Consider the following 22,500-nt stretch of genomic DNA (forward strand, 5'->3'; position numbering starts at 1 on the left):
TGACCAGTTTCAATGCTAAACGGTTAAAGTGACCTAAAGTAAAACCTTCCATCAAAATCTCATCTGAATTTATAAACCAAACACCAGCTTAATAATAATAAAGTTACGTAAACCAGATTCTTCATTCATCATCATCGTCGTTTAACGTCCGCTTTCCATGCTAGCATGGGTTGGATGATTTGACTGAGGACTGGTAAGCCAGAAGGCTGCACCAGGCTCCAGTCTAATCTGGCAGAGTTTCTCCAGCTGGATGCCCTTCCTAACGCCAACCACTCCGAGAGTGTAGTGGGTGCTTTTACGCGCCACCGGTACGAGGGCCAGTCACACAGTACTGGCAACGGCCACACTCAAAAAGGTGTTTTTTACGTGCCACCTGCACGGGAGCCAGTCCAGCGGCACTGGCAACGACCTTGCTCGAATAGCAACGACCTCGCTCGAATACTTTCAAAAAGTAATCGAAACAAAAAAAATGTATTTCAATAAAAATATGGTAATAAAAAGGGTCAAATGACATTAAGAGACTGTGTTTTTGAATGGCTAATGTGTCTCTTCTATGCTGTAATAAATATATTCCAATAATCACAGAGACATTGGAGTTTAGCATTCAGTGCTAAGAGTTTACTACCCTCTACAGACCATTAACGACCAACTCAATGTCCAGTAGTTTGATGTTGTTAAACACACAACAAAACAACACAGTGTTGGTTGCTAACATTCGAGTCAATTCATTTTAGATAATGGCAAAACACTAGCAATTAAAACCTACCATGAAATGCAGCTAATGCACTTGGCCAGTGCAGCCTTGATATTTTGGGGATGTAACTTAGGAAGCTGGTCTTTTAACCCTTTAGTGTTCACATTATTCTGCCAAAATTGATGCTTTTTTATCCAGTGTTTTGAACTAATCATGCATTATCTTGTAGCTATGAGATTTTGATGAGGTAGCTGCTAATTTTTAAAACGATATTGTAGGGTTGGTGTGAGAGACCATATCTGGCCAGTTCTAACATAAAACAGGCAGGATACTTTTGGCCGGATATGGCCGGTTTAAATGCTAAAGGGTTAAAGAAAAAGTAACAAGCTAAAGTATGAGACAAAAACAGGTGCATTGCAGTAGGGAAGATACATGGTTACCCCAGTTGGAAAAGGAGAGATGATGTAGAGGTGTCAGAGTGTGCCCTCAAGTTATGCTTCTACAATGCATGAAATATTTTAATTTTTTTTATGCTATTCCTAATAATATCTAATTATAGAAAAGTAATAAGGTTTTTTTTTTTAAACACTGATTGGCTATGGAGGTGCAGTAGAGTAGAATAGGAACCTAGACACTGTTCTTTGTAAATCTTTCGATCCTGTCACAAATGAGAGATTTTGATGGAAAAATGCAGAATCCAGAAGATAAAAATCATAAAAATATAAAAGTCACAAGAGTGATTACTTGCTTGAGAAGATTACACACACACACACACACACACACACACACACACACACACACACACACACACACACACATACTTCCATGGACTAAACAGGAGGTTACATGTGGGGTAGGAAAGTTGCTGAAAAGGTCACAGATGTGTGACGAAAGATTTGCAGACAATGGACATAATATGATATAAGAACAGTAATAAATGAGCGAAGAACAAATATATAGTGCATGTGTTTATTTGGTAAAGAAAAGAAAAAACAAAAAAAAAAAACTGACCATCCTGAAATACGACAATATCTGTTTCAACACAGGATTTCACATCAGGAATCTTGCAAAACAAATTCATAAACATATATATATATATAATGTACCCCACAACATAGATTAGTAGTTAGCGACTTTGGGATCAAGGCAAAATGGGTGCCCAGAATTAGACAGGCTTGGAGAAGAAGGGTGTGGAAGCTTAAAGACCCTGCAAACGGACAGAGACTTAGAGACAAGTTACTTGAAGCATTTAACGAAATAGAAGGGGATATAGCATCATACAACGTGGAAGACAATTGGAGATTTCTGCGGGACAACCTGTTGAAAGCCACCGACCAGATTTGTGGGTGGTGTAAGGTCCCCTCCCGACCCAGAGTAACGTGGTGGTGGAACAAGGAGGTAGACAGGGCTATTAGACAAAAGAAACAGGCTTGGAAGGACTGGAAGAACGGTGGTAGCAGGGAATTGTACCAATGTGCCAGAAGGGAGGCTAGGCGACAGGTTTATTTAGCCAGAGGGGAAGCAGATAAGGAAAGATTTGCCAATGTTCTGCGCCGTGAGGACCAAAGACTCGAGGTATTTCGTGTTGCAAGACAGTGTAGGAGAGAGAATAGTGATGTTGTAGGAGAGAAATGTGTTCGCATGGATGATGGTACGCTTGCATTAAATGAGGATGCAAAGAAAGAGGTCTGGAGATGCCACTACGATAGATTGCTTAATAAAGAGAATGAATGGGAGAAAGAGAGCCTGCCGTATGTCGACCCAATAGAGGGACCAGCTATCCGAGTTGATAGTACCAGGGTAGATAAAGCAATTAAGAGTATGAAGACCGGGAAAGCCCCCGGCCCATCAGGAATCACTGCAGAGATGCTCAAAATATCTGGCAGTGTTGGCTATAGCCTAGTCACCCGTATTACGAACCAGGTGATACACGAAGGAGTCATACCCAATGACTGGTGTAGCAGCATCATAGTCAACTGCTACAAAGGTAAAGGTGACGCTTTAGATACAAATAATTACAGAGGCATCAAGCTGTTAGATCAGGTTATGAAAGTTACAGAGAGGGTCATAGCCCAACTAATTAGGGAGCGAATCAATTTAGATGAGATGCAGTCTGGGTTCGTGCCAGGTAAAAGCACTACTGATGCCTTATTTCTAGTGAGACAGTTGCAGGAGAAATACCTAGCTAAGGATAAACCTCTGTACCTGGCTTTCGTTGACATGGAGAAAGCCTTTGACAGGGTCCCCCGATCCCTTATCTGGTGGTCAATGAGGAAACTTGGGATAGAAGAATGGTTAGTGAGAGCTGTGCGAGCCATGTACAGAGATGCTGCCAGTAAGGTGAGGGTTGGAAATGAGTACAGCAATGAATTCCGGGTAGAGGTAGGGGTCCACCAAGGTTCCGTCCTCAGCCCCCTATTATTTACCATAGTCCTCCAGGCAATCACAGAGGAGTTCAAGACAGGTTGCCCCTGGGAGCTCCTCTATGCTGATGACCTTGCCCTAATTGCGGAGTCACTATCAGAACTAGAGGAGAAGTTTCAGGTGTGGAAGCAAGGTCTAGAATTGAAGGGCCTTAGAGTCAACCTAGCTAAAACCAAAATCCTAATAAGTAGGAAGGTAGATAAAACACAAACCCCTTCAGGTAGATGGCCCTGCTCAGTATGTAGAAAAGGAGTAGGTAGTAACTCTATAAGATGTACCCGGTGCAAGCTATGGACACATAAGAGGTGCAGCAACATCAAAGGCAGGTTAACTAGCAAGTTAGTTTTTGTTTGTGGCAGATGTTCAGGTGCAATAAAGACTGCAAACAAACAGGAAACAACTTCTATCTCATTCCAGGGTGAAAAACTAGAGGTAGTCGATAGCTTCCGCTATCTGGGTGACCAAGTTAGTAGTGGGGGTGGGTGCGCTGAAAGTGTAGCTGCTAGAATAAGAATAGCCTGGGCAAAGTTTAGAGAGCTCTTACCCCTGCTGGCGACAAAGGGACTCTCACTCAGAGTAAAAGGCAGACTGTATGACGCATGCGTACGAACAACCATGCTACATGGCAGTGAAACATGGGCTGTAACTGCTGAGGACATACGTAAACTCGCAAGGAATGAAGCCAGTATGCTCCGTTGGATGTGTAATGTCAATGTGAATACCCGTCAGAGTGTAAGTATCTTGAGAGAAAAGCTGAACATTAGAAGCATCAGTTGTGGCGTGCAAGAGAGACGATTGCGCTGGTATGGACATGTGGTGAGAATGGAGGAGGATAGCTGCGTGAAAAAGTCCCACACTCTAACAGTTGAGGGAACCCGTGGAAGAGGTAGGCCCAGGAAGACCTGGGCTGAGGTGGTGAGGCAAGACCTTCGTACATTGGGCCTCACCGAGGCGATGACTACGGACCGAGACCTTTGGAAATGTGCTGTGCGTGAGAAGACCCGGCAAGCCAAGTAAGATCGTTGCCAGTGCCCCTGGACTGGTTCTTGTGCGGGTGGCACATGAGATGCACCATTTTGAGCGTGGCCGTTGCCAGTACCGCCTGACTGGCTCCTGTAGGATTTTCGAGCGAGATCGTTGCCAGTGCCCCTGGACTGGCTTGTGCGGGTGGCACATAAAAGACACCATTTCGAGCGTGGTCGTTTTCATGCGGGTGACACGTAAAAGCACCCACTACACTCTCTGAGTGGTTGGCGTTAGGAAGGGCATCCAGCTGTAGAAACTCTGCCAAATCAGACTGGAGCCTGGTGTTGCCATCCGGTTTCACCAGTCCTCAGTCAAATCGTCCAACCCATGCTAGCATGGAAAGCGGACGTTAAACGATGATGATGATGATGATGATATATGCCTGCGGCATGTGTAAGGACTTTTGAGCAAGATCGTTGCCAGTGCTCCTGGACTGGCTCTTGTGCAGGTGGCACATAAAATACACCATTTTGAGCGTGGCCGTTGCCAGTACCGCCTGACTGGCCTTCGTGCCGGTGGCACGTAAAAGCACCCACTACACTCTCGGAGTGGTTGGTGTTAGGAAGGGCATCCAGCTGTAGAAACTCTGCCAAATCAGATTGGAGCCTGGTGTAGCCATCCGGTTTCACCAGTCCTCAGTCAAATCGTCCAACCCATGCTAGCATGGAAAGCGGACGTTAAACGATGATGATGATGATGATATGTATACACATATATGTATACACAAACACATATACACACACACGTGCATTTACATATGATCAGATCAGCTAATTAAAGAATTAAATCAAAAATTTCTTACCTGGCCAGGTTGAGATCATGTCGATGATATTCCAAGGCTTTGCCATATTCCTGCAGGAAGAAGTAAGCATTGCCAAGCTGACTATAAATGGCACTCAATGTGGCAAAGTCGTCAGTTCCTGCTTTGACTGCAGCCTCAAAGTATTGTACACCAGCCTGACAGTCACCAGCTCGGCATAGACGCTCCCCTTCTAAAGCAAGCTCCATACAGGAATATTCCATCAGCTGGCAAACAAACAAAAACAACATTTAGTCTTTCACTGATAAATAAATTTACCTCGAAACAGCAATAAAATCGGACACTTCTCATTGTTGGACTGGTTTTGTCCAGTAATTAAACTGTGGTCGTGCTGGGGCATCATTTTGTAATCGTTACCAGCGTCGCCTTCCAGCACTTGTGTTGGTGGCATGTTAGAAAATCATTTGAGCAAGGTCGTTGCCAGTGCCGCTGGACTGGCTCCTATGCAGGTGGCACGTAAAAAACACCATTTTGAGCGTGGCCATTGCCAGTACCGCCTGTCTGGCCTTCGTGCCGGTGGCATGTAAAAGCACCCACTACACTCTCAGAGTGGTTGGCGTTAGGAAGGGCATTCAGCTGTAGAAACTCTGCCAGATCAGATTGGAGCCTGGTGCAGCCTTCTGGTTCGCCAGTCCTCAGTCAAATCGTCCAACCCATGCTAGCATGGAAAGCGGACGTTAAACGATGATGATGATGTGTGTGTGTATAAATTAGCATTTAAAATATGAGGTGCATTCCAGAAGTTCTGAGACTTTTTTGGGAGAGGCAATAATAATTGTTCTAGATTATTGTAATTTTAGTATATCATTACTACACATCTAATAAGCTGATCTAACAACTTTTGCTATTCTAGATTGAAGGAGATGGCTGTAAAAGCACCTTGAACACACCCCTACTAAACACTGCTTGTCACAGCTGGATGCAGTCAGATGTGAAGACAATTTGGAAAATCACTATGCAATAAATTGTGGGTTAAATTGGGCAAAAATGCTACAAAAACTTATAAAGTGCTCCGGACTGCTTATGGATTAATTTGTATGAACCATGCATCTGTTTTTTGCTGGCACAAGAGGTTGAAGCATTGTAGAGAGGAGGTGAGAAATGATAAGAGGTGTGGAGGGAGAGGGATGGCGGCACATCAGAGCTGGTTGAGAAAATTCACAATTTTCTGGATGAAGACTGTCACGTGTTTATAAAGACAAGGAGCAAGTTGGTATGACAATTGTATACAGAATTATTCACGAAGAAGATTTGAACAAGTGCAAAGTTTTGTTCCCAAAGGTGCTTAGTGATGAAGATCCTGAAACCAACCATTTGACAGGGATGGGCATCAAACCTGTCCCTTACCCTCCCTACATTCCAGATCTTGGTCCCTGTGACTTTTGGTAGTTCCCCAAGCTGAAGGAGAATCTCAGGGGCAGTTGTCTTGGAGATGGGAGTTATGACGAAGGTCTTGGACACCTTCACTTCGAAGGACTTCCATGGGGCCTTCACGAAGTGGCTGGAGTGCTACAACAAATGCATTGAAGTCAGGGAATCCTACTTTGAAGGAGATTAGAGTTTTGAAATTAATAAATGTCTCTCCTGAAAGTCTGAAAGTTCTGGAATACACCTTGTGAAATATAAGAGATGAAAATCATTTCATAATTGATGATGGTGTTTAGTCCCAGATCAGTTCTGAGCTGACCAATGGTAAAAAAATATTTCAGCCATGGCTATCCCACTTCCGTATTATTATCCAATGGGTCTGTCTTTCTTTATAAAGGTAGCATTGAATTTCAGGGAAATTTGTTTGCTATTTCTAGCAGTTCAAGCATCCACACCGAGCAGAAGTTCCCAACTTTTTCTACATCCTGCTCTTCCCACCATCAGAAAATATTTGATTAATTTTCACCCCCCCCCCCCAAAGTAATGCCACATTCCAAGATGAAATAAACAGTCAATTTTCTAATAACCAATTAGTTTCTTTAATTAAACTACACACGTATGTGTGTGTTGCCTAGTGGTTATGTGGTTGCATTCACAACCACGAGATGGGTTTGTGTGTCAGTCCCCCCACAACATTGCTTGACAACTGATGTGTTGACGTCCCTGTAACTTAGCGGTTCAGCAGAAGAGACCGAAAGAATAAGTACCAGGCTTACAAAGAATAAGTCCTGGGCTCGTTTTGCTCAACTAAAGGCAATGCTCCAGCATGGCCGCAGTCAAAATGACAAACAAATAAAAGAATAAATTAAATAATGAATAAACATAAAACTGTAAACAGTGGACTCGATGAGAATTGAAAACATGAAAGTTCAATGACTTCTTGGTTCCTGTTTGGCATTCTTGACTTTATATTAAAGCGACAAGCTGGCAGAATCATTAGCATACCAGGCAAAATGCTTCCTGGCATTTACATCTGTCCCTTTGTTCTGAGTTCAAATACTGCCGAGGTCAACTTTGCCTTTCATCCTTTCGGGGTTGATAAAATAAGTACCAGTTGAATACTGGGGTCGATGTAATCAACTATCCCCTTCCCCAAAAAATTTGAGGCCCCATGCCTATAGTAGAATGGATTCTTGACTTTATATTAAAACATGGAGTGGTCTTGCTGATTATAGTCTATAGATCTGTCTGTGGATTCTGGTGGTTTCTAAATTTTGGTTTCTAGGTGGTTTCAAGATTCTCAAAAGAGCAAACTGGATTCAGATTCACACAAGTATGTCATTACAAATGGAATAAGGACACTATTGTTGGTCCATAACATGATATGGGTTAAATCTACATATTTAGAAAAATAATTAAGTTTTTGGAGTGGCTAATAGATTAATAAATTGACTGTTGAAGATTTAGTAACTCAATTATTTTATATTTAGTCACAGTGTTGTTGTAAATACATTGCCGATGGGACTAATGCAAAACACAACTTCAACTAATTATGGTATGTCTGAGATGAATTTCTGTTAATTAAGACTAATTAATCACATCATTAAACATGAAAGAACTCATTACAATATTTATTACATCTACAGTCATCAGCTGGTTTATTCCTGGATGTCTGGGACTTTGGAAATATTGCAGGAATACAACACTTGATAATGGCCAGAGACCAAACCAACCGGAACAGCATCGTTTTCAGTTTACCTCCCTATACTTGCAGGGGTCAGACACAATCCTTTGAGGTCGATTTTTCTAAAACCAGAAGACCTTCCAGTCACCAACACTCACCAGTTTCCAAGCAACATAATATTTTTACATAGCTATATGTCTTCATGGAAAATCAGAAACAATTTCCATTGCTGCTTTGAAGGTGATGTTCATTTATAACCATCACACACACATACAAGTGTTTTTTTGTTTTTAATTTTTTCTCTCCCAAATCCACACAAAGAATTTGGTCAGCCCGGGGCCTTAGTAAAAGACACTTACCCAAAGTGCCATGCCATAGGACTGAAATGAAGGTCACATGGTTGGAAAAAGAACTCAACCACAGATATATGCCTGGGCCTATTGTAGATGGAAGATTATATTAAATGAAATAAAAATGATATGGTAGATACAATAAACTTGGACTGTGTGTGATGGTTATAAACAAGTATCACCTTCAAAGCAGCAATGGAAATTGTTTCTGATTTTCCATGAAAACATATAGCTATGTAAAAATATTATGTTGCTTGGAAACTGGTGAGTGTTGGTGACAAGAAGGTTTTACCCGCTCCCATTTATTGCACTTGGTATAACACTAGTTTAACAATAATTGGGTACCCTCCCAGCAGTATATTGGATAGATACTATTCCTTAGTGGGTTGAATCCTCAACCCCTAACTCTCTCGCATTATATATATATATATATATATATAAACAAACGTATATACACACACACACACACACACATGCACTCCATAATGTGCGCGTGTGTGTGTGTGTGTGTGTGTGTGTGTTTGCATGAGTATAGCTGTATGTGTCAGTGGCAACACCTTTATATCTACATCACATTTGAACATCTCTGCACACTTACCCTTGCCACTTAACATGGAAGAAGTGACAACTACTGACAGCTAACGTGCGAGTAATTAATTGTTGGTTAACGAGGGAGCAAATAGTAAATCACTGCAAACAGCTGGCCTGTGTCTGAAAAACTGACCAATCACAATCACAACTGATCTCACAAGATTGCTTTCAGATGCAGAAGTCAGATACCAATCTTATTCACTCTCCATTAGAACTTCTAATCTTGTTGTTCTCATCAAAGTTTTAAAACTATCACCTTTAACATTGTTAAGAGACACGGTAGAGGTGAGTTGATTTTATAATATATATGCAGAGGCATGGTTGTGTGGTAAGAAGTTTGTTTACCAACCACATCATCATCATAATTTAACATCTGTTGTCCATATTGGCATGGGTTGGGTAGTTTGACCAGGGCTGGTAAGGTGAGGGGCTGCACCAGATTCCAGTCTGATTTGGCATGGCTTCTATGGCTGGATGCCCTTCCTAAAGCCAACCACTCCAAGAGTGTAATGGGTGGTTTTACATGCCACTAGCTTGGGTGCTTTAGGTGTTTTCGCTCAATAAACACTCACAACGCCCAGTCTGGGAATTGAAACCATGATCCTATGACCACGAGTCTGCTGCCCTAACCACTGGGCCATTGCGCCTCCAAATGATGATGATGATGGAGCTAAAAGGAAACTCAAAGAGCCCAGGGCATGTATACAAACATCATAGAAAAATACAGGTACATCAATGTCACTGGCCAATTGGAGTTATTCCTCTTAGCTAATTTTTGCTTATATATGTGTGTGTGTGTGTGTGTGTGTGTGCATGTATGTATGTGCACATCCACACACCCACATTCGCAGGTATTTCAGGATACCTGTGTTAGACAATCATCCTCACCGTCAATGTCACACCCCAACACTCGTCCCCCACCATCTTACTGAAACTGAAAACTTTCAGACTTTCCACCATAAGATTTGAAATTGAGAAAAAGAGTTTGTTATATATTTGAATAGCTCCAAACGTTTCCGATTTCAGTGTTAGTCTTTCTCCCTTGCTTTGTACTTGTCTATTTATCAACCTACAGGATTACAAGTGAGTGTGTATGTGTGGAGAAAGAGAGAGAGAGATACAGACATATAGACTGATTGAAAGTAAGATAAACAACCAGACAGATGTTACTACTCAACAAGTATGAGAGAGAGAGAGAGCTGGGCCAGGTGGTTGATGTCTCAACTTCCTGCTGAACAAAGAGCTTTTTGATCCACAGCTCAACTCCTAACAATGTCACTCTCAACAAAAACATTCACTGCCCTCCTGCTACACTCTCCAAGTGATTCTGTACCAGAGACCACAGGATAAAACAGCGCTTCTCAAGTAGTTTTCCTTGTCATTCCACCCACTTTCTTTGGAGTTGGAAATATTTGTATGAAATGCGCACACACACACATACCCAAGGTAGAGAGCTGGCATGATCCTAAGTACAATACGAATAGAATCAAGGCGACGAGCTGGCAGAAACGTTAGCACGCCAAGCGAAATGCTTAGCGGTATTTTGTCTGCCATTACGATCCGAGTTCAAATTCCGCCGGGGTTGACTTTGCCTTTCATCCTTTCGGGGGTCGATTAAATAAGTACCAGTTACGCACTGGCGTCGATGTAATCAACTTAATCCTTTGTCTGTCTTTGTTTGTCCCCTCTGTGTTTAGCCCCCTGTGGGTAATAAAAAACTGAATAGAATAACATGATCTAATATTGTCTTTCCTCTCCTTGTAAGAGAGTAGGATATGATCTATGAAAGATTGACAGCTATTTTAAGCAGGTCAGACGATAGTCCAGGTGGAAGGATGGATGGTAAAACAACGGCGAAGAGCATATAATCTATTGTTGTTAATGTAACCCATTTATTTTTTCACAAATGTCTTGTCCTGATATTTTAGTCACAGAACCACAGTGACAACCAGTAATGGGACTTGATATTATTTCAATATTCAGTTGAGGAGACAGGAAACGAGACTCATTTCTCTTCACATTTAATTGTCTGCTTTCATGAAACGGATATTAGGTCTGCATATGTCTAGATATTCATCTCTCTCTCTCTCTCTCTCTCCCTCCTTCTAAAGGTGTAGGGATGGCTGTGTGGTAAGAAGTTTACTTCTCAACCAGAAGGTTCCTAGTTTAGTGCCATTGTCTGGGACCTTGGTCTTCTGCTGTAGCCTTTGGCTGACTAAATCCTTGAGTGGATTTGGCAGACAAAAAAAAAATAGAAGAAACTTGTCGTGCGTGTGTGTGTGTGTGTGTGTGTGTGTGCATAAGCCTCTGCAACTTAGTGATTCAGCAAAAGAAATTGATAAAATAAGAGGCAGGCTTAAAAAATAAGTTCTGGGGCTGATTCGTTCAATTAAAACCTTTCAAGGCAGTGCTCCAGTATGGCCACAGTCCAAATGACTGAAAGAAACGATAAAAGATATCCCACCATCATCATTTACTGTTCATTCTCCATGCTGGCATGGGTTGCATAGTCTGACAGGATCTGGCAAGGTGTAGGGCCTATGCCAAGCCACAGGGTCAGCTTTGGCATGGTCTCTACACACAGATGCCTTTCCTAATGCCAACCACTTTACACTGCAGTAAGTGCTTCCTTTGTGTGGCACCAGCACTAGTGAGGTTACCGAGAGAGAGGAAAAAAAAATGGAGAATATTTGAGAGGAGGAGGAGGGGGGCTTTATGCCATGTTTTGAAAAGCCTAAGGATGATAGAGGGACAAGTACAAGTGTCTTGCTATAGAAGAGATACATAGCTTATATACATTATATACATTTATCCCTCTCTCTGTCACAAACACACACATACACACGTTTATATATATGTATAGTGTTTATATTAATTTGGCTGGTGTCCTCATCGTCATTGTTGCTTCCACTACATTTCAACTGTTGTACAAAGACCAAGTTCAACACAAGACAACTGAAGAAAGCTGGAGAGTACAACAGCTCAAACATAGCAGAAGCAACAGCCTAGATGAGGACACCAATCTGACTAATATCAACAGTATACAGAATATAAATTCCTCATTTCAAAAATATAAAATTATATATATATATATATATATATATATATATATATAGATAGATAGATATATATAATAATAATATTATTAGGGACAAAATCCAAAATTACAGGTAAAAACTCAATTAAAATCAATTTATAAAAAAATTAAAATTAAATTGAGCTTTACAGATTAAAATATATGGTTTTAGGGAAAAGAACCAAGTATTATCTTTATCTTATGATATTTACTTTGTATTATATTATACTCATTTATTGCGCTTTTAATTATTAATTTTTCTATATGTGACAGTGGATTTTCATTGATGAGTTCATGAAACTTGGTTCTTTTCCCTAAAACTATATATATATAAATACAGGGTATCAAGAGATACCACCACGCTGAAAAAATAGCAGTCAAATCCTGACTCCAAAACCACAATAAATGTCCGCAAGGCACGATTTAGTTTTGTCAGTGTATTTACTGCGCTGATATCCTGTCCGGGATCGCACGAGAAGTTGTTTAGGCGGGCTATTTAAGCTAGTCGTGTGCATAGGTGCATATATATGTATGTATACATCCGTATATGTAAGTATACTGTTTATATACATATATTTGTATTTATGTACTTGAGTATATTTCACTGATGAAGGCAGAGCATTTATGCAAAGCCAGAAATCCAGGATTTGAAATTATCTTATTATTTTTACTGGTTTATTTGGGCTTCGTCTTCGCTAATCGTGCCTTGCGGACATTTATTGTGGTTTTGGAGTCAGGATTTGAGTGCTATTTTTTCAGCGTGGTGGTATCTCTTGATACCCTGTATTATAATTTTAAATAATTATTACCTTTGATGGTTTTTATTCCCATGCTGGCCACTTGATAAGATCAATATTTTAAATATCGATCTTATCCTTATTTATATATATATATATATATATATATAAGATTTTTAAACTTTTAAATTTTCATATTCAAAAGAGACAGAGACTTCAAATTCGATATATCGAATTTGAAGTCTCTGTCTCTTTTGAATATGAAAATTTAAAAGTTTAAAAATCTTATGATATAAATATAAACTGTGAGAACGACCCTTAAGGAATCTAATTAATGATCTCCTAAGGTAAGTTCTTATGCTATATTGGTAACGGTTGCTACATCCTCTGGAAAAAAATTATTATATATATATATATATATATATATATATATATATATCGAAGATTATCTAAACTTTAATTTTAAGCATAACCTCTCTCTATACACACACACACACACACACACACACGTTTAGTGTTAACTGTTGGAAACAAAAAAAAAAGAGTAGTAGAGGTGATTAATGTTTTTATTTCGGATGAGTCAGTCTCTTGGAACACTGAGTTTCAGCTGTGGGTGTACAGGATCTTCAGGCAAGTTGATTCATAACCTGCTTGAAGATCCTGTGTATCTGTAGATGAAACTCAGAGGAACAAGAGGTTGACTCAATCAAAATAAGACAGATAGATAGATGGATGGTTGGATGTGTGTGTGTCTGTCTGTGTGTATGGAAGACTAGGTTATTACTAGAAACTGCCAAGAAAAAAATAAACTTTTATGTTAAAACAAGGAGATATTTTCTTCTTTTGATACCCACCTACCTAAGACCACCCCCGTACCTATGATACAAACTTTCTTTATAAAATGATCTAAATTAAAATTTCCTTTTAAAATTCCATGTTAATTTAGGTCCCCGTTACCAGCTTAGTAATGACCAAGATGTTTTAGTAACTCCTTTATTTCCAAAATTTTTTGAATCATTTTCTTGCTCAAATAGCTGGAATGTCATCTTCTTTAAAAGGATTCTGAAAAAAAATGACTTCTTCCCCGCCTTTCAACCTTTATCTGTTGTTCTTGTTGTGTCTCAAAGAACAGCCATATGGCTATTTAACCCCAGGTCAACCCTGATCGAGCACAGACTTCATCCATTTCCTGGTTTAATACAACCACCTGAGCCTTTGACAGAATCTACTCTGATATATCTCATCATGTTGAAACATCCGTTCACAGTGACACATTGCTGTGGCACATTGCTGTGACATGCCACTGTGACACATCTCCCCTGCCCTCTCTGTCACATGTCATTCTTATTATGTATTTCTTCATTGTTACATATTTATTTGATGTTTACACTAAAAGCTTTCATCCCCTCCCGCCTTTATATGGAATTGTAAGATAATTAATGACAAGAGGTTAATCAAATAATTAATGAAGTTGGAGCATTAAAGCTCGTTTATCACTGTAAATTGACACTCCATACAAACAATGCTTCTAATTAAATATTTCATTATCACAATAATGAAAATATTGACAATAACAAAGATGAATGATAAAACTTAACAGGGATTGAAGATGAGAAGAATTGATTGCTTTGATGAAGTTAATATTAAGACGTGAAGAAGAAAAGTTTAGTCTGTAATCTATGGAACTCAGAACTACAGAACTGGAGGCTGGCATGTATATGAACACATATTACACTAAGTCAAAGTCCAGAATGAAAATTTGGAAGGTTATGAATTGTAAAAGCAGGTGATTTAGGGAGAAAATACATCAACTCTTTTGATACCATATTTCTTTTCAAAGACTAAGTTAATTTTGAATTGCAAGATAGATTCTTTAAGATGCACCAAATGACAGGAGATCAAGGGGTAGACCAAAAACGAGTTGGTTGGATAATATCTATGGATTTTGTTGGTCACACTTGGGAATCCAGCCAGAATGTGTAAGGACTATTGCTTGTAATAGGTCCCAATGGAGGAGGTGCCTGAGGGCTCTCCACCCATGACTTTCCCAGGAATGGTGGGTAGAAAAGATAGGTGGAAGTTGATTTCGAAAATAGTGAAGAATTTAGTAAAATAATTCATTATTAAGATGGTGTTCAAGGCAGTGAGCAGGTAGAAATATAACCGCATTGGGGAAAAATGTTTAGCAGCATTTCTTCCGATTTTAGGTTCTGATTTCAAATGCTGTTGAGGTCGACTTTATTTTTCATTCTTTTGGGATCAATAAAATAAATACCAGTTGAACATTGGGGTCAATTTAATTGGCTTACCCCATCCACTGAAATTGCTAGCCTTGTAACAAAATTCAAAACCTTCATTAAGCTGGTGTTTGGAAGATAAATTATAACATGAAATTTTTATGAAATGTTATAATTTACATAATTTTAAAATAGGATATTCATTTCATAGAAGAAGCAGTCTTAGGTAATCAAACAGGTAAATGGCGATTAATGAGTATAAAGACAGGTGTAAATTACTTTAATCTGTAAATTGCAACTTGTTCAGTCTGACCAGTGATGTGAAACTTACTGTGAGTTAGAGTAAAGATGGGATAAAACAGAATTTTGGCTTATAACACTGATGAAGAGATATGAAAAGCAAACCATTAGAGTAACTGGTGAAACCATCTTGTGCAAAAATTGTGTTTGAATCTGTGAATGAGTTAGTTTTTTCATATTTTGCAAGTTGAGAAGATAATCCATTATGTGAGGTGGTGGACAAGAAAAGACTGAGCACAAAAGTGGGCCATGGTGTTTGAGGTTTAACCTGAGGAGATCTTGAATGAACAGACCTACGATCAAAGACAACCTAGTTATGACCTTCCAGTCTTTTCTGGCTATTGTGCATCTCTTCCTTTTACTTTAGTTCCTCTCTGGAATATAATACACATTAAGCTGTCCTTGTATTGTTCCTGTAAAATATCGATTTATATAAGAAAAGGGATTTGCTAGCCCCTTGCTCAACCCAACTCCATTTCTGAGTACCCCCCCTGCCACACACACACACACCCTCACTAAAAACTTCATATTGCAATGTAACTGATTCAAGCAGAATACAGAAAAGAGCAAAATCGACACCAGTATCTGACTGGTATCTTATTAACCCCCAAAACACTCAAAGATGTAGTTAACCCCAATATTCTGATAACAGCCAGTTTTGCACCTGCATAGTGTATCTAGGACTACTGAACACAATGTATTTTGTTCTTCTTTAAAATAGTAGAGATATTTGACTGTTATTTCATGCTGAGACCATATGGAAGATTCTTCGACCGCTCATCTTGGCTTGAATTGCAAGTGCTGTCAATAAAGATTGTTAATTTAACCTCAAATGGCTTTCACCAGGACAAACCAGACTACCTCTGACCAAAACAATGTCTTTCCTTGTGGAATATATTTGGATGCTGAATGTCATCGGTTATTCACCTCTAAACTACATAGATGCCTACAAACTTGGAAGTCGTCGGGCTTAGCTACTTCATTGAACACAAGTTTGTAAATTATTGAAGAGTATTAACGAGATTAATCAAGTGAAAAATGCTGTCTTAGATTTATGTCAGGTTACAAGAAGCGATGACAAATCTCTCTCTCTCTCTCTTTAGACACACACACACACATATATATATATATATACAAATCTTTGGTTGATAAAACAATCTGAAATCGACGGGAAAAGAACAAATTGAAAAAGGTCATTTTCAAAAGAGTGACAAGGGAGATAATTTTCAGTTATCGGGAATTACCTCCCTTGGCGTTAAAATAACGAAGTCGTTTTAGAGATAAAACCAATTAAATTTGAACAAAAAAAACCTAGTGAGTTAAATTCCTGAAAGGATCTATTGTTTCTGTAACATTATTTGGTAAAACGGGTACCTTGCGGTAGTTACCACATCCTTTTTACTTTTCTCCTTTCAAATCGCTTCCACAACTGAATTTGTCTTTTCATCTGCTTCTGATCACTAAAACAAGAATTTGTAATCCTTCGACCGAACGAACCAAATGAGATGGCGACGTAGACGTTAAAGGCTCCTTTTTACCATGTCGCACGGTCGAACACAAAACAAGATATATAAGTTGGAAGGCTCGTCGTTAGAGATACGAGCCAAGTGCCAGTAAAGAACCTAGGTCAAACTCAACCGTTAGATATATAACAAGAATAAATTTATTAACAAAGTGAAACTGTTTGTCTGTGTGTGCGTGCATGCGACATATAAAATTAACACAGTAGATAAATCAGGCCTTTTGATACAAGAGAAGGTATACAACAATGTGAAGTGACGGACAGTCGTATAAACAATAGTGTGTGTACAATATGTGAGTGTACAAATGTGTGTGTGATGAGAGTAACACAGAACATAGAAAGAGTGTCTGTAACATAGACTGTAAAAAATCTCAAAACACTGAGATAGAGAAAAACCAGTTCGTATTAAAGTTACACAAGGAGATAGAATGTTCATATGCAGGAAGTTGTGGCCAAGTAGCAGAGCTGTGGTGTCACACTATGTGTGTTGAGCGTCGAACCTGTTACCTGGTATAGTATATTCTCGCTAGTTAGTTCTGACTGTTATTCGTGAGTGGAAGCCCATTAAAACTCTCTATCACGTGACTTTTATCCCAAAGCCACGATTGGATGTAATGCCCCCTTAGCAAGCAGAACATGGGGACAATTGCCGCGCAAAAATAAGAACCAATCAGGATGTAGGACAGAAAGGGCCAAGGTAGCCGAAAGCTAAATGTTAGCAGCTTCGTTATCATTTGTGATTGAATGGCCGAGAGAGAGGTTTCACTACAAACTAATTGTTGTTGCTTATCTCCAGATCATGCTTTATTCAGTAGACTAATGACTGAAGGCGTTCTACAGCCCCGTCAGACACACACAGACACAGACACGCGCACGTTTTAGACAAGTCTTCAAACGTCATTAACACGCATACTCGGAAACTCTTCCATCACTGGATTCACCTTTATCTTGAAAGGATTACACACGATAGAAATCTTTATTAATGTTGTTATCTTTTAGTTGTTTGAGAAGTCTTCGTTGAGGAACTTGGTGTGTGTTATTCTATAATTATATATATATATATATATATATATATATATATATATATATATATATATATATATATATATATATATATATATTCTTTTACTCTTTTACTTGTTTCAGTCATTTGACTGCGGCCATGCTGGAGCAGCGCCTTTAGTCGAGAAAATCGACCCCAGGACTTATTCTTTGGATGCAAGTACTTATTCTATCGGTTTCTTTTGCCGAACTGCTAAGTTACGGGGACATAAACACACCACCATCGGTTGTCAAGCGATGTTGGGGGGGGGGGACAAACACAGACACACAAACATATTACATATATATATATATATATATATATATATATATATATATATATATACATATATACGACGGGCTTCTTTCAGTTTCCGTCTACCAAATCCACTCAGAAGGCTTTGGTCGGCCCGAGGCTATAGTAGAAGACACTTGCCCAAGGTGCCACGCAGTGGGAATGAACCCGGAACCATGTGTTTGGTAAGCAAGCTACTTACCACACAGCCACTCCTGCAACAATACAAGCACCCAAGTTCAAACAGAAAGGGACAAATACAGACGGATTAACAAAACACATCCCTTGTTCTTTTCTGTCTGAAATTCACCACAAGCAGCACCATTTCTTACACGAATAACCTATCTGAAGGCAAAAGCATCATCTGGTCTGTCTGCTCAATCACTGCCAAATAATATCACCCTCCACTCCACAACATGAAGAACCATCAGTTGGCTGATCTTGTTCAACAAGGGAGCTTTTATATGGTTGCTTGAGTTACAGGAAATAACAGTCAATTCTACATCAAATCAAACTATCTTAAACTATATATTTGACAAACAAGTTCCTGATATACAAGAAGAAGGGATTGTCACAACTGGAATGTCTGCTTTCCTTGGTCTGTTCAATGATTTGGTGGAGCCAAGCAACAACAGTAACTAAGTTTGCTTTTTGAGTTAATAAGATTTTGATTTCTTCATCATAAAGTCTTTGGAGATGGTGGAATTAGTGAGGAATGTCAATTTGAGTCAATTCCCAAAAACTGTGGGGTAACAAAAGGCTAAGTCCTCATGGACCAAACTTTTAAAAGACAAAAAAAACAACAACAACAATAATAATTAAGTAAAGCAATTAAACAAAAAAATCATTTACCTTCCTTTAAAAGTTGATCAAACAATGAATGAAATCATAGCTTCTGTTCATTAGACAAATTGACTGAAAACAAATTGAAAAAAAAAAATGAAAGTTAGATATAACGAATAAAAATGAATTTATTAGAGTTGACTAATTAATGACTCTTATGTCAAATATACTCTCAGGATCTTGAGAGTCATATAACGGGGTACTGTGGAGACTCATGAAGTGATTCTCACATCTTCAAAGACTCAAGTAGAGATTGGGTCTTTGAAGGAGGTGTGTACAGCACAGTGGAGGCGCAATGACCCAGTGGTTAGGGCAGTGGACTCGTGGTCATAGGATCGCGGTTTTGATTCCCAGACTGGGCATTGTGAGTGTTTATTGAGTGAAAACACCTAAAGCTCCACGAGGCTCCGGCAGGGGATGGTGGTGAACCCTGCTGTACTCTTTCTCTCACTCTTACTTCCTGTTTCTGTTGTGCGTGTAATTCAAAGGGTCAGGCTTGTCACATTGTGTCACGCTGAATATCCCCGAGAACTACGTTAAGGGTACACGTGTCTGTTGAGATGCTCTGTGTTTCTTCCAATTAATTTTAAATATAACAAAGAATTTAGCAAAATAATTTAATTACCATTCAGCTAGTGTCAGGAACATAAATTGTGACTAAGGTTTAGTGGAAGATTTTAATTCAGACATTAGTACTACAGAGCCAGAGGTGGTTTCAGGCGGGTTGGTATCAAAAGGGTTAAATTAATCATTTGTTAACCTTTTTGTTACCATATTTCTGTTGAGATGTTCTGTGTTTCTATCAATTACTTCAACTGTATCCCTCTAAAACACTTCTTTCAACCAATATTTTCCTCTTTTCACTTCCATAAATCCAAAGAACACAAACTACACAACTTTCAATAATTTTCTTTCAAAACCCCAAATGCCAGCATAACTGAGTAAAAGAGTTGATATCTTTCAAAATCACAAAGAACCAAAGGGTTTGGTCCTTATACCTGGTTCTCTCGGTGATAAACCCTTTTTTCCCAGGATTTGCCCCACTTGTCATGGCAGGAATTCAATCCAGCACTGTACTGTAAACCAGTGAGTGGTTGGGAGTTAAGTGGGATGGCTACAACACTGTGATGATAACAGTGACTTATATAAGTGAGTGATTGGGAGTTAAGAGTGATGGCTACAACACTGTTATAGTGACAGACAATGAACTTTATCAATCACTCTTTAGTCTTGTTTACAAGGCTATAAGGGGCCCCTGATAAGTGATTGAAAGGAAGCATCAGGATTAAGACAGAAAAATCTGGAAACATTGTAAGAAGAGAAGGGAATGTAAAATGTGAGACATTTGGCTGTTGAATTAATTCTGTTATCAACTGGAATTAAAAGATAACAGTACTGAGATAACCAGAGACAGATGTGTAACAAGTCAGATTCTTATTCAAGTTAGATTTTGTTTTAAAAATAGAAATTTTGCTTTAAATTTTTCTCTCGTTTGTTATTTCATTGACAGTAAAGGTGGGAGGGTAGTTTAGTTAGGATATCATTGATAATACAAGAAGATGCTAACATAACAGGGGTGGGTGGGGGTGAGAGTTTATAGTTTCTCTGGGATTGTTCTCCGCGAAAGAATTGAGAGAACACGACCATCACATCTCAGGTGTTGGCATCGTGATAAAATGTACTCCAGTCTCTCTGGACAGGTGTCCAGTCATACAAAATATACCTGAAATGGAAGATTGGAACAAGACATGTCCTACCAACTTCTGATTAATCTTGGAGAGCAGTAACTAACAACTTTTCAATACAGCTTGGAAAGCAGCCATAAAATGTTGATATTTATTTCAAGTCAATGTTTAGATGCAGTTTGTGTTAAATATTATCATTAACTCCACACTCAACTCTATCTGTCTGTCTATCTCATTACATGTTATTTCTTGTTGTTGGTTGCCACTCCGTCGCTTACGGCGTCGAGGGTTCCAGTTGATCCGATCAACGGAACAGCCTACTCGTGAAATTAACGTGCAAGTGGCTGAGCACTCCACAGACACGTGTACCCCTAACGTAGTTCTCGGGGATATTCAGCGTGACACAGAGTGTGACAAGGCTGACCCTTTGAATTACAGGCACAACAGAAACAGGAAGTAAGAGTGAGAGAAAGTTGTGGTGAAAGAGTACAGCAGGGTTCGCCACCATCCCCTGCCGGAGCCTCGTGGAACTTTAGGTGTTTTCGCTCAATAAACACTCACAACGCCCGGTCTGGGAATCGAAACCACGATCCTATGACCGCGAGTCTGCTGCCCTAACCACTGGGCCATTGCGCCTCCACATGTTATTTCTAATTAGTATTTTAATATTAAATACATTTTCCTCCCACCAGAAGGGTGGGATGACTAATGTTTATCATCAGATCCATGAACGTGTATACAGTTTGTCGTCTGCCCCCCCCCCCCAGTTAAAGCACTCAACGATCGAGTTAGGAGTGCTATGTGTTCGGCATTCAGACAAAATGGAATATGGTGCCAAATAAAATAGTGTCTCGTTTTTAACTAGTTGAATATCACATAGTTGTTGGAGCAAGATTTGAACATATTTCCATATAATTACCACAATGGTTATGGTGATGATGATGATTATAGAGTTTATGATTATATGTTGATGATACCAGTCCAGCATGTTGTTAAGACAATCATCACACAATCTATTTTTCCTGGAACAATCATATGACGTCAGACAAACAAATAATGCAGAAGCCATAATGAATATAAAAATAGAAACAAAACAAAAAAAAAAAAAAGAGAGACAAAATTTTCTGCCTCAACAACCAACCAACTAAAACAATGAATCCATTGTTGACAATTCTTTGGAATTAGAAATCTTGTAAATTGTTAAGCAGATGGGATTCACCATTTCTCAGCCCATAAGAACAATGACCCGGAGAGACTTGTGCAATGTTAACAAAAGAGGAAAACGGAATATTCTGGAGAGATTCAAACTGTAGGGTCAACCCTTATGCAATACAGGGACATTACCATCATTAAACATCCATTTTCTATGCAGGCATGGGTTGGACAGCTTGACAGAAGCTGGTAAGGCTGGGAGTTGCACCACTATCAATTGTCTGTTTTTGGCTTTGTTTCTACAGCTGGATGCCCTTCCTAATGCTCCAGAGCGTACAAGGTGCTTTTTTTATATGGCACCAACATCAGTGCCCTATATGTGGCACCAGCACTGATGCTTTTTATGATACCAACATCAGTGCTTTTGCATGGCACCAGCATCAGCGCTTTTGGGGTATTAGGGAATAAAATGGAGAAGATAGACGGGGAAGAGCCCCCTTTTGGATAAGCATTACCAAGGTGGTTTTTGAATATCGATTCTGATGTGGTTGGCAGGTCTTCTTGAGTACAACAATGTGGTGCCATATATCTTGGTTCTTTGTCATCCCCATAATGGAACAGATTCATAGATCGGTGCAGTGGTGCTCAACTACAA

General features: G+C 39.3%; 1 long non-coding RNA gene across 1 annotated transcript in view; it reads right to left on the reverse strand.

The window, feature by feature from the left end:
- Positions 1–4,924: 4,924 nt before the first annotated feature.
- LOC106876617 (uncharacterized) overlaps positions 4,925–22,500 on the reverse strand; it is a 29,926-nt gene continuing 12,350 nt past the window's right edge. The window contains exons 2-3 of the long non-coding RNA XR_001410270.3: positions 19,018–19,080; positions 4,925–5,170 (exon numbers count right to left, since the gene is read on the reverse strand). This is a non-coding gene — a long non-coding RNA (uncharacterized LOC106876617). The remainder of the gene's footprint in view (positions 5,171–19,017; positions 19,081–22,500) is intronic.

Source organism: Octopus bimaculoides, chromosome 27 (assembly GCF_046866305.1).
Source record: "Octopus bimaculoides isolate indiv1 chromosome 27, ASM4686630v1, whole genome shotgun sequence".
Classification (NCBI taxonomy): Eukaryota; Metazoa; Mollusca; class Cephalopoda; order Octopoda; family Octopodidae; genus Octopus; species Octopus bimaculoides.